At 36.5% G+C, this 13391-nt stretch overlaps 1 protein-coding gene across 6 annotated transcripts in view; it reads left to right on the forward strand.

The window, feature by feature from the left end:
* Positions 1-13391, forward strand: part of CNTN4 (contactin 4) — a 927209-nt gene that overhangs the window by 202433 nt on the left and 711385 nt on the right. The window lies entirely within an intron of this gene.

Below are 13391 nucleotides of genomic sequence, written 5' to 3' on the forward strand. Positions count from 1 at the left end.
CCAAGCTACACAAGGGCATTAAAACATCCACAGATGCAGAAGATTTCTCTCAAAACCGGGGGGGGGGGTGAGGTTCTAAGCCTCACCTCTGTTGATCCCCAATTTCTCACCCGATAGCCTCCCTGCGACTGTGCCTGTCTTAGGTTGTTCCTCCCTTGAGGAATCTTACCCGTCTCTGGCTAACTAGTCATCTTCCGGGGCCACACAGGGAAATGTAAAGTTGGTAACTGAGAGAGAAGCCATATTGTTTGAAAAGGTTAGCTTTTTACTTCTTTGCATATTTATGCTGTGTGGCTTCTGTGCCCAGTATTTGTCTTGAGGTATCTTTACCACTTGGAGGAATTATGATACTCGGTGAATTCGATATGAGGCACAAATTCTATTTAAGGGTTGTAATTAGGAAGGAAGAAGAAAAGCTATAGAGGTAGCATATGGAAAAAAACATGGGAGGATTGATTATTTCTTTGACATATCTTCTTGTAGAGTACCTTAAGCATGTATAGGTTTTAAACTACTAACTAACTTGCGCACACATATTAACATAATAGGAATACAGTGACATAAACTAAGCAAATCTATAATTACCAGCCATCTCCAGTGAAGCCAAGAAAACCAGTTTGGCACCCTAGGCATTTGTGAGAATTTTTCTATGATATGATGGATATTGTCCAACTGTACTTGAACAGTCTGAGAGAAATCAGACAAATTAAAGCAACCCATTTCTGGGATCTGTTCACATCCCATATGTTCTTTTAACTGTAGATAGTCTATAGTCGTAAGATTTTGGAGTGCTACAACTTGCACCCCTCCCAACTCCTGGTTGAGTTCCAACAGTACAGATCCGGTCAAATTCGTTGTCTCACTGTACGCACATGCCAGCCTAGACATCTCCCTCCTCATTCCAGTGGCAAGTTCAGGAAACGGTGGGATGGAAGCAGCTACAGCCGCAGCATTGCCCGTATCCCTGTGGAGGCTTTTTGATGATCATCCCCCGGCATGAGTCCTCCAGAGAGTGCTGATGCCGGAAGCTCCTCCTCATATCGTGTCTTAGTTCATTTTCTGGGTAGCCAAGCTAGGCCTCAATCTTCTGCATAAAAACAAACAGACCCTTTGCCCACACTTTGACATGCCCTCTATACCACTGTGTAGAACTCATTGGAGGTCAGCACACAGGAACTGCTTTTTTAAATTTATTGTATTTATTTTATTTTTTATTTTTATTAAGAGAAAGGAATATTATCAGAAAAGAGTACCTCCATAGCCAGTCATCTGACACACTTTAAGTGATCAAAATTAAGGATATTTAAAGCATGTGTTAATCTTTGATTTACCAATAGTTTATCCTATCAAGGAGTAATCCCCCTTTTCTTTCTTTCTTTCTTTCTTTTTTTTCCTTATTTTTTAATCTTTAATCTACACTTACATGAAGAATACTATGTTTACTATGCTCTCCCCTATACCAAGTCCCCCCTAAAAACCACATTACAGTCACTGTTTATCAGCATAGCAAAATGTTGTAGAATCACTACTTGTCCTCTATGTGTTGTACAGCCCTCCCTCTCCTTTCCCCCTCCTCCCCCTATGCATGCTAATCTTAATACCCCCTTTCTTCTCCCCCCCACCCCTTATCCCTCCCTGCCCACCCATCCTCCCCAGTTCCTTTCCCTTTGGTACCTATTAGTCCATTTTTGGATTCTGTAAGTCCACTGCTGTTTTGTTCCTTCAGTTTTTCCTTTGTTCTTATACGCCTCAGATGAGTGAAATCATTCCATATTTCTCTTTCTCAGCTTGGCTTATTTCACTGAGCATAATACCCTCCAGCTCCATCCATGTTGCTGCAAATGGTAGGATTTTCCCTCTTCTTACGGCTGAGTAGTATTCCATTGTGTATATGTACCACATCTTCTTTATCCATTCATCTACCAATGGACATTTAGGTTGCTTCCAATTCTTGGCTATTGTAAATAGTGCTGCGATAAACATAGGAGTGCATCTGTCTTTCTCAAACTTGATTGCTGCATTCTTAGGGTAAATTCCTAGGAGTGGAATTCCTGGGTCAAATGGTAGGTCTGTTTTGAGCATTTTGATGAACCTCCATACTGCTTTCCACAATGGTTGGACTAATTTACATTCCCACCAGCAGTGTAGGAGGGTTCCCCTTTCTCCACAGCCTCGCCAACATTTGTTGTTGTTTGTCTCTTGGATGGCAGCCATCCTTACTGGTGTGAGGTGATACCTCATTGTAGTTTTAATTTGCATTTCTCTGATAATTAGTGATGTGGAGCATCTTTTCATGTGTCTGTTGGCCATCTGTACTTCTTTTTTAGAGAACTGTTCAGTTCCTCTGCCCATTTTTTAATTGAGTTATTTGTTTTTTGTTTGTTGATGCGTGTGAGCTCTTTATATATTCTGGACGTCAAGCCTTTATCGGATCTGTCATTTTCAAATATATTCTCCCACACTGTAGGGTTCCTTTTTGTTCTATTGATGTTGTCGTTCACTGTACAGAAGCTTTTCAGCGTAATGTAGTCCCACGTGCTCATTTTTGCTGTTGTTTTCCTTGCCCGGGGAGATATGTTCAAGAAGAGGTCACTCATGTTTATGTCTAAGAGGTTTTTGCCAACGTTTTTTTCCAAGAGTTTAATGGTTTCATGACTTACATTCAGGTCTTTGATCCATTTTGAATTTACTTTTGTATATGGGGTTAGACAATGGTCCAGTTTCATTCTCCTACATGTAGCTGTCCAGTTTTGCCAGCACCATCTGTTGAAGAGACTGTCATTTCCTCGTTGGATGTCCATGGCTCCTTTATCAAAAATTAATTGACCATATATGTCTGCGTTAATGTCTGGTGTCTCTTGTCTGTTCCATTGGTCTGTGGCTCTGTTCTTGTGCCAGTACCAAAATGTCTTGATTACTATGGCTTTATAGTAGAGCTTGAAGTTGGGGAGTGAGATCCCCCCTACTTTATTCTTCTTTCTCAGGATTGCTTTGGCTATTCGGGGTCTTTGGTGTTTCCATATGAATTTTTGAATTATTTGTTCCAGTTCATTGAAGAATGTTGCTGGTAGTTTCATCGGGACTGCATCAAATTTGTATATTGCTTGGGGCAGGATGGCCATTTTGATGATATTGATTCTTCCTACCTAGCCAAGAGCATGGGATTAGTTTCCATTTGTTAGTGTCCCCTTTAATTTCTCTTAAGAGTGATTTGTAGTTTTCAGAGTATAGGTCTTTCACTTCTTTGGTTAGGTTTATTCCTAGGTATTTTATTCTTTTTGATGCAATTGTGAGTGGAATTGTTTTCCTGATTTCTCTTTCTGTTGGTTCATTGTTAATGTATAGGAAAGCTACAGATTTGTGTGTGTTAATTTTGTATCCTGCAACTTTGCTGTATTCCGATATCAGTTCTAGTAGTTTTGGAGTGGAGTCTTTAGGGTTTTTTATGTACAATATCATATCATCTGCAAATAGTGACAGTTTAACTTCTTTTTTACCAATCTGGATTCCTTGTATTTCTTTGTTTTGTCTGATTGCCATGACTAGGACCTCCAGTAGTAAGTTAAATAACAGTGGGGAGAGTGGGCATCCCTGTCTAGTTCCCGATCTCAGAGGAAAAGCTTTCAGTTTCTCGCTGTTCAGTATAATGTTGGCAGTGGGTTTATGATATATGGCCTTTATTATGTTGAAGTACTTGCCCTCTATTCCCATTTTGCTGAGAGTTTTTATCATGAATGGATGTTGAATTTTGTCAAATGCTTTTTCAGCCTCTATGGAGATGATCATGTGGTTTTTGTCTTTCTTTTTGTTGATGTGGTGGATGATGTTGATGGATTTTTGAATGTGGTACCATCCTTGCATCCCTGGGATGAATCCTGCTTGATCATGGTGTATGATCCTTTTGATATACTGTTGAATTCTGTTTGCTAACATTTTATTGAGTATTTTTGCATCTACATTCATCAGGTATATTGGTCTGTAATTTTCTTTTTTGGTGGGGTCTTTGCCTGGTTTTGGTATTAGGGTGATGTTGGCTTCATAGAATGAGTTTGGGAGTATTCCCCTCTGTTCTATTTTTTGGAAAACTTTAAGGAGAATGGGTATTATGTCTTCTCTGTGTGTCTGATAAAATTCCCAGGTAAATCAGTCCGGCCTGGGGGTTTTGTTCTTGGGTAGTTTTTTGATTACCTTTTCAATTTCTTTGCTGGTAATTGGTTTGTTTAGATTTTGTGTTTCTTTCTGGGTCAGTCTTGGAAGGTTGTAGTTTTCTAGGAAGTTGTCCATTTCTTCTAGGTTTTCCAGCTTGTTGGCATATAGGTTTTCATAGTAGTCTTTAATAATTCTTTGTATTTCTGTGGAGTCTGTCGTGATTTTTCCATTCTCATTTCTGATTCTGTTGATTTGTGTTGATTCTCCTTTTCTCTTAAGAAGTTTGGCGAGAGGCTTATCTATTTTGTTTATTTTCTCAAAGAACCAGCTCTTAGTTTCATTGATTTTTGCTATTGTTTTATTCTTCTCAATTTTGTTGATTTCTTAAGTCTGATCTTTATTATGTCCCTCCTTCTGCTGACTCTAGGCCTCATTTGTTCTTCTTTTTCCAATTTCTATAATTGTGATGTTAGACTATTCATTTGGGATTGTTCTTCCTTCTTCATGTGTGCCTGGATTGCTATATACTTTCCTCTTAAGACTGCTTTCGCTGCGTCCCACAGAATTTGGGGCTTTGTGTTGTTATTGTCATTTGTTTCCATATATTACTTGATCTCTATTTTGATTTGTTCATTGATCCATTGATTATTTAGGAGCATGTTGTTAAGCCTCCATGTGTTTGTGAGCCTTTGTATTTTCTTTGTAGAATTTATTTCTCGTTTTATACCTTTGTGGTCTGAAAAATTGGTTGGAAGAGCTTTTCTTCTTGTTGGTTTGTGGCCTTCCTCTCCTGGGAGCGCAGCGACCTCTAGTGGCTTGTGCTGGACAGTTGTGGTGCAGACAGGGCTCCTGCTTCCTGCCTGGCTGCTATGGAGTTTTCCTCCGCTGTTGCAGTGGGTGTGGCCTGGCTCAGGCTGCTGCTCCAAATGGGGGAGCCCCGTTAGAGGGGGAGCGGCCCAGAGGCTATTTCTCTCTGTAAGGGGCCTCAGTGCTCCCTGCTGCCCAGGGGTTAGAGTGCCCAGAGATCCCCAGATTCCCTGCCTCTGGACTAAGTGTCCACCCTGCCCCTTTAAGACTTCCAAAAAGCACTCGCCAAACCAAAACAACAACAACAACAATAATAAAAATAAATAAATAATTTTTTAAAAAAAGTAAAACGCACGGTTTTCTTTGTCCTCAGGTGCTGGCTTCAGGCACCCGCTCACTGGTCTTGCTGACCTGTTTCCCTAGTGTTGGGGTCCCTGTTCCTTTAAGACTTCCAAAAAGGACTCGCCAAAAGAAAAAGAGGAATAAAAAAAAAATAGAGGAAGAAAAAATGGCCGCTCCTGTTCCTTTGTTCTCTGGCATAAGCCTCAGGCAGCCGCTCATCAGTCCTGCTGTCCTCTTTCCCTAGTATCCAGGACCCCATGCATGCACTGTGTCTCTGCTCTGGTCTGGATGGCTGGACCCGGGTGTTCAGCAGTCCTGGGCTCCCTCTCCCTCCCGGCTCCAACTTCTCTCCTCCTGCCGGGAGCTGGTCGGAGGGACGCTTGGTTCCTGCAGCGCCGGGGCTTGTATCTTACCCCCTTTGCAAGGCGCTGGGTTCTTGCAGGTGTGGATGTGGTCTGGATGTTGTCCTGTGTCCTCTGGTGTCTATTTTAGGAAGAGTTGTCTTTGTTATATTTTCATAGATATATGTGGTTTTGTGAGGACATTTCCACTGCTCTACTCATGCTGCCATCTTGCTCCGCCCCACTGTGAAAAAAGTTTTTATACAGTGAACAGCAGGCAGCACAAAACAACAGTTCCAGATACAAGGGCAACAATCAAGGTGATTATAGGACTGTTCTGGGCGCAACCTAGAGATAGAGTTTCCAGGCTGCAGCTCAGGGAGAGGGAAACCAGAGGGGCCCTTCTGAAAATATCCTTAGTAAGTTAAGAAACTGTTCAGTCCAGTCTTGGTACGTCATGTCTTGATTATCATCATACTGAATTGTATGTATATACAAAGTCTAGACTAGAGGGAGAGAGAGACAGACTACATATGAAATATGAGTAAATGAACAAATGAATGGTACCTCTGAGAGGATGAAATTTTTCAGTATAACTAAAGTCTGTTGTTGAATCGAAATTGGGAAGAGGTAACTGAAGAATAGGAGTCAGGCTCTGGGTCTTAAGAGCCATGTTAAAAATATGTGTTGATGTAAAGGCAACAGGAGTTTAGCAGGGTCATTGTGTGTGTACAGCCATTGTGTTGATATACTAGCTAGGGAGACAGACATTAAAGTATTTGTGGCTTTAAACAGATCAGATCGGAGGAAAAAACTCATTTTGCTTTCAACAGAATATGCAGGTCTCATTCTTCTTGAGTTTATTCTTATTGAAATTACCAGATTTTCTCAAGAAAAACTCAAGACTCGAATGGAATTTGTTTTTATGATCTGTGGCTTATTTTTATTAAAGTCTTACCTTGTAAAAATCAATCACTGGCTCATATTGAGCTTCATTTTTTTGAAAATAATAGGGCTTTGTATGTTGAGAGTGTCCAGTGCACTCTGGTCTTGTTTCATCTCCTAGCTGAATGTTTGGATAACTACATCCCTCATCTTTGACCTGTCTGGACCCCATCATTGCAAATCTGATGATTTTCAGTCATTAGTGCTTCTCTGCTTAGATTTTTGTGTCTATTTTACCCTTCTCATGTACTCAGTCAAGTATGTTAGAGTTTTCTTGGTGGTAGAGAATATATTTGATTTGCATGCTAACTTCCCCAACATTGAATGCAGAACTTTGGCACTCAATTAATTCTTTTTTAATGAATCTTATGGAAAAATCCACTTCATGTAGTAGGCCTTATTTTTGAAGAACTTCTCTATAAAGTATTAGCATAATTTAAAAATGATACATAGTATTTACCATGCAGATCCTCTTTTGGAGCCATGCTATGTGCTTTACATATACAATCAATTTAATCCTTACATCCCTAGACTAGCAGGGATATTACCCTAGTTACCATTGATTCCTATGTAATCCTCCATTGGATATTTGAAGGGAAAAAAAATGGGTGTTAAGAGGGCTCAATATGAATTTTAAATTATAATTGTTGAATGGATACTAATCTTTTTTTAGCATTGTTTATCCCATATTTCACCACCGGATATCACTTATTATAAAATCATTAATGCATTAACTCACTGAATTATTTATGATAAAGTATTTGGAGTTCCCTGCAATTCTTCGGGGATTTAAGTTATTTGTGTTTCTTTATTTTGAACTATAGTATTTTCACAACTTTTTTTTAAGATAGTAAAATATTAATCTGTCACATCATTAACTGTTTAAAATGTTTCATAAATGCTTATTCAGTATTTGACTTAAAAGAAGTGTTATTTGTATTGTCATTTCTATAAGTTATTAGTCTGCCCCACATATTTTGGCAGCAGATTATTTTTCTTCTCTGGAAGAAGGGTTCTTCTTTAATTGTTAAATGTGTATAAGTTTGTATCACTTAGAAGTAATGAAATTTGCAGAGGCATAGACTTTAGCAAATTTCCTCTGTCATTTAGAATTGCTCTGAGCACAGTGGAAAACACCACAGTAAGTACTCCATGGATATTTCTTAACTTTAGGAAGTTGAATATGACCAGTTTAGTTTGATATGGTTTGGTGCGCTTTTTTTAGATGTCATGTTCATCTGGTAAAATGCTTATATCTAAAGAGTACAGTGTGTGGGCTTTTTTATACCCATTTAACCATCACTCCACTCCACTCCAGGAATCACTCTTCTAATTTAATACACCCTGGAATATTTTAATGTGTTTCCACATTTCATGTAGATGACAACATACAGTATACACTTTTCTCTGTTTACCTTCTTTCGGTCAACATTTTGGAATTCGTAGATGTCATTTCACATTTCAGTAGTTTGCTCTTTTAGAGTTCCTGTGAGTATTCTATTGTATATATATCCATATATGTTTTTCCATTCTCTTGTTGATGGGCATTTTGGATATTTCCAGTGTAGGACAAAATTTATGAATGTCTAGTACAAGTCTTTTTGTGGACATGTGTACTTATTTCTGTAGAAGCAGAATTGTTAAGGGATAGGGTAAATATATGCACATATTCATTAGAAACTGTCAGGCTTTTTTCCAAATTGATCGTTTCATTTCATTCTGTCAGCAACAATGCATAGGACTTCATTTGCTGTCACATCCTCTTTAACATGTGGTATTGTCACTTTATAATGCTAGCTATTCCAGAGATTGTTTAGTGATATTGCATTGTGGTTTCAATGTGGATTTTCTTGATGACTATTGACTGTATAGTGCCAGATTATATGGGGTATATGCATAAGCTGTCCATTTCATAAAATACTTTTAAGTTTTCCAGCATAAGAACCATTAACTTTATCTCTCTGAGCCTTTGTTATCTATTTAAAAATGGTAATATTAGTAGCAATATTTTATTTGTTGCTCTGAATAGGAAGTGGGATAAATTTAGCACAGTGCCAGACACATGGTAATCACTCAATAAATTTTAGCTTTTATTATGATAGAAACAAACACACTGTCATTTTATTATAATTACTATTATTGTTGAGAGGCAGAATGTAATAGTATTTGTCATCTGGATTCCAGTCCTGGCTTTAGCACTTACAAGCTGTGACTTTGGACAAGTTGCTTAAGTTTTCTGTGTCACATTTTCTTTATCTGGGAAGAATAAAGCACATATTTCTTAGGATTATTGTGATATTAAATGAGTCAACAGATTTCTTGGCACATACGAAGCATTATACATATGGTAATTGTTATTATTAGCAGTAGTATTATTCATTTTTTATATTTGTTATGAAAATATATTTTTAACCAGGAGTAGTAATTCATTAAAGTACTTTTAACCTAACATCTTCATAAACTATTAATTTTAACCCAATAATATGGTTCACCTATGTATTGGAAGTATAGGCCGTCTTGAGTTTGTGCCAGTTATCTATTGTTGTATTATACCCCGAAACTTAATGTCCTAAAACAATCAACATTTATTTAGCTTACAAAGCTGAGAATCAGGAATTTGGGCTGAACTTAACTGGCATTTCGTCTGGTCTTGGATGCACTGCTCACCAATTACCTCTGTTTCTAGGAGTTGACTAGCTTCACTTAGTGGTGGCAACCAAGACACGTATCTCTTTTCCCCCACCTGTGTATCTAGGCACCTTGTTATATAGTGTAGTATTATTTCTAAAGCAAGTCACAAGGCCAGCTCAGATTCAAAGACTAGAAAACTAGACACCACTTGTTTGAGGGGTAAAGAGCTGCAAAGTTACATTGTAAATGGAGGGGAGAATAATAGGCTTTTTCAGTCAACCCCAGCATTGAAAACTTTCCTTACTGAAAACATTTTTCAAATGTTTGTTTAGAATACACTGTCTCTAATTCTTTCTGTGGAAGTTACTACAGAGCATTAAAGTTTGTCAGAAAAAAAATGCTGACACCACTTTGATTTATCATTTTTTTAAGTATAAATATTTTAAGACTAAAAGGAGACCAAACTTAAATGGTTCTGCCTAGGAAGAATGATTTTTCTCAGGAAGCATAAATATAAATGTTGCCAAGTTACCATGACAGTTTAGTCAAATGGAAACAGCAACACTAGCTTTGAGGTTTTCTAGGACAAAAGGTGGAGGGAAAATAGTCCACAGATATTGCAGCTGACAGGTAGTGTGTGCAGAAGGATGTTTTAGTTTGTTATCACCTGTTGCCCTTAAAAACTCCTATAATTCCAATGAACTAGAAAATTAGACTTTAAGGAAAAAGTAACCTTTTTGATTCTTTTGGAAGATCTTCTGGAAGGTACACTGTTGAGTGTATTTTAACCTATGTTACTTCTTTTTCTCACCCCTAAACAAAAATGAGTGGAGTTGTTGAAGTTTGGACAGGTGAAATAAGAAAGCTTTTTCTCATGCTTTAGATGTTGTGCATTTTCATTTTGAATGTATTGGGGGTTTCAGAGAACTTTTGTGATAGTTCTCACCACTTAAGGATCCTGTTGACAAAAGTGGATTTAATTTATCTTTAAACTATATGTAAATTCAGTTTAAGAGTTCTTTAAATGTATCTGCAATGTCTTTCAATCTATTCATTAGTGAGATTTTTCCAGATTTGATGTGAGGTATCAAATAACTTATGTTATTTGCAGCTATTAAGAATGCACAGGATACTTTTTAGTGTACATCTGAAAAAAATGTACAACAGAGTTTCTAGTTTTATTTTTAAGTTTCCATCAGATAGAAATCATATGTTCTGTAGAAAACATATTGTGGAATATTATCAAATGATGGTAAATATTTTGATGCTTTAACAATTAGTTTTAAAATGACAGAATATTTTGAAAATTCCATTAAAATTTATGTTGCCATTTTTAAAAAGGATGCATATTTTTTTAAAGTAAAAATTTGATGCCACTTTGTAAGTGCTGCCTGCCCTGACCCACTCATATAAAATTGTAACTTACTTGTACCTCTGTACAATCTCTTACCCACTTTATTCCCAAGACATTTTGTATTTAGAAAATCCTGTGTACTTTTCTTATCTGTTATTTTTAGTCCCAGGCTATCTATACAAAAATCTAAGCTTCATCTAAGTTTTGACTATTACTTTGAGGGATGTGTGCATAAGCAGCTAGAACAATGCTTGGGACAAAGTGAACACTAAATAGATATTGGATGAGTGAACAGGTAAATGGATAAACAAATGCATTTAACTGATCCCTAAAAGAGTATGTAATTAGAAAAAAAGAATAATCTTAAATATATATTCCATTTTATATTTAAAAATAGTTATAAATATTTAATTTTAACTTCTTGTGACAGGGATGTCTTTATCTTGTCAGTCAAATTAAAATCTAGTATCAACCTTTTGCTTGGTATTTAATAGCCTTATTTTCAATCCTGGACTTATGTGCCATATATATAACTCAGAATCAGTATATTAATTTTTTTAAACATACAGTACCTCATCTATGAACTAATTATCTAATTAACCTTGCATTCTGAGAAGTAGTTTCCTAATTACATTCTGTATATATCAAAATGTCCTTGAACATGGAAATTCAAAAATTTGTTCTCCTCTTCCCTGTTTACCATTCCTTCCTTTCTCCTGTCGTTCTATCTCTGTACTTCTATCTCGCCCTTAATCTTGTAAAACTTAATGGAGCATGAATTCCAAATCCTTTTACATTCATATTTATAGCGCTCGTAGTTAGGCAATCATGCTCCTTAGTATTTACCCATAGGACTGAAAACTTACGTTCGCAAAAATACTTGCACATGGATGTTTCTAGTAGCTTTATTCATATTTGCTAAAACTTGGAATCAACCAAGATGTACTTCAGTAGGTGAATGGATAAATAAACTTTGGTACAGCCAGATGAAGGAACACTATTCAGCACTAAAGAAATGAGCTATTAAACTACAAAGAAACATGGGGGAAACTTAAATGTGCATTACTAAGAAGCCAGTCTGCAAAGTCTACATATTGTATGAATCCAACTCCAGGGCAGATTTGTTTATGTAAAGTTCCCAAAATAGATGGCGGATTAATTGGGAAGTCTTGTGATTTTTGTCTTAAACAATACTTCTTCCTTAAAGCCCAGGACCTTGAAAATTGCAGCAAGTGGATGTTTATTTTGAGCCCAAATGGTAAAACTAACATTTTCATTTATAACTGTTTGCTCTTTCCATTTATCCCAGAAGAATCAGAGTATATTTAGTCAGTGAACCCTCTTTTCTTTTTTTAAAGAAAACATTTTATCAGAGAAACCTGAAAATAGCATGCAGCCTTGCCATTTGGTGGCTGTCAAATAGGAGCCTGGTTCACCTGCAGGAAGTAACACTTTAGTAGATAATCATTTTCAAAAAATTGTTGGTATTATTCCTCAAATCCAGATTTGGGCTAAGCCATCCTTGATATGTCCTTGACCCTTTGTTGAATTCATTGCAAATTGAAATACATAAATCTACCAAATGTTCTGATATTGAACATTAACTGTGCAATATAATATTGAAATCTCAAATGCATACAGATGAATGTTTAATACCCATTACTGTAGAATAAAAAAGCAAACACTAATTACTTTTGTGATGGGAGGAAAACAAAAATCCATATCAATTTAGATTATTATGGTCAGCATTATATTTATTCACAAATAATCTGTTTTAGCCATTTATTAAGTTATAAATACATTTTTATATATCTAGTTGGCATTTAGGTATTTTATAAAACACAATAAATGCCAGAGAAAATTGAATTAAGAAAGCTTATAATATGCTTTACTACTAGTTTAAAAAAATTTGTGGCTGTAAATGGTTCTGTTTTATATCAAGAATAATGTGATCCTGGAACAGATAATTTTTTTTCTTTTTTATACCAGAGGCCTTGACCTTTTTGTTGATAGCTGGTTTTTAACAGCTTTACCTTATGTTTTCTTCCTTTTGATTTGTAAGGAATTTGATTATCAGCCTTGAGCAGAAATCATAATCACAGCAAAAGGAGGCAAGTCATTTAGGAAATAAAACAGAGTCATTTGAACAGCAGTGTGAAGTCTGAGTTTGGCTGACTCAGATGCACAATCGAATAGAACATTCATATCAGACATCAGACTGGAATGCACTTTGGCTTCTGTAAACAAATGGGTTATGTACCTTAAGCTACCAAACTTGTGATTCCAGCTGACTTGGACTGTTAAAAAAACAAATAACCCACATAGTAATAATTAAATTTCAAAATTTGCTTCTAGTTTCCACATATTAGCAATCTACTTGACAGAAATCACTGATGACATCAAACTACAGCCTGAAACTGATAAGAGAGATATAGTTGGAGCCATTACTTATTCATCATCACAGTGTGTGTGTGTCTGTGTGTGTGTGTGTGTGTGTGTATTATTTTGTCTAGATTGGAATTGAAGTCATTCCCATTTATTTTATCCTTTGAGAAAGAAATATTATGGGGTAAAAAGGATGAAGGAAAGGACTATTAACTTATACTTTGTAAAACATGGAATAGTTGGATTATGTAACTTAGAAATAAATTAACACAATATGGGGAAATTTTAGCTTGAGTTAATTGGTGTACTTTAACTAAAGTCATGATAGCACTTATTATTGGAATGCAGTCATATTTTCTCAGTTTAATTCTCCTGCTTGGAAATCTGAGAGCCATATCATTATACTTAGCTTTTACTTCTTTCTACACTTTCTCCAT

The sequence above is a fragment of the Manis javanica genome, chromosome 3 (genome assembly GCF_040802235.1).
Source record: "Manis javanica isolate MJ-LG chromosome 3, MJ_LKY, whole genome shotgun sequence".
Classification (NCBI taxonomy): Eukaryota; Metazoa; Chordata; class Mammalia; order Pholidota; family Manidae; genus Manis; species Manis javanica.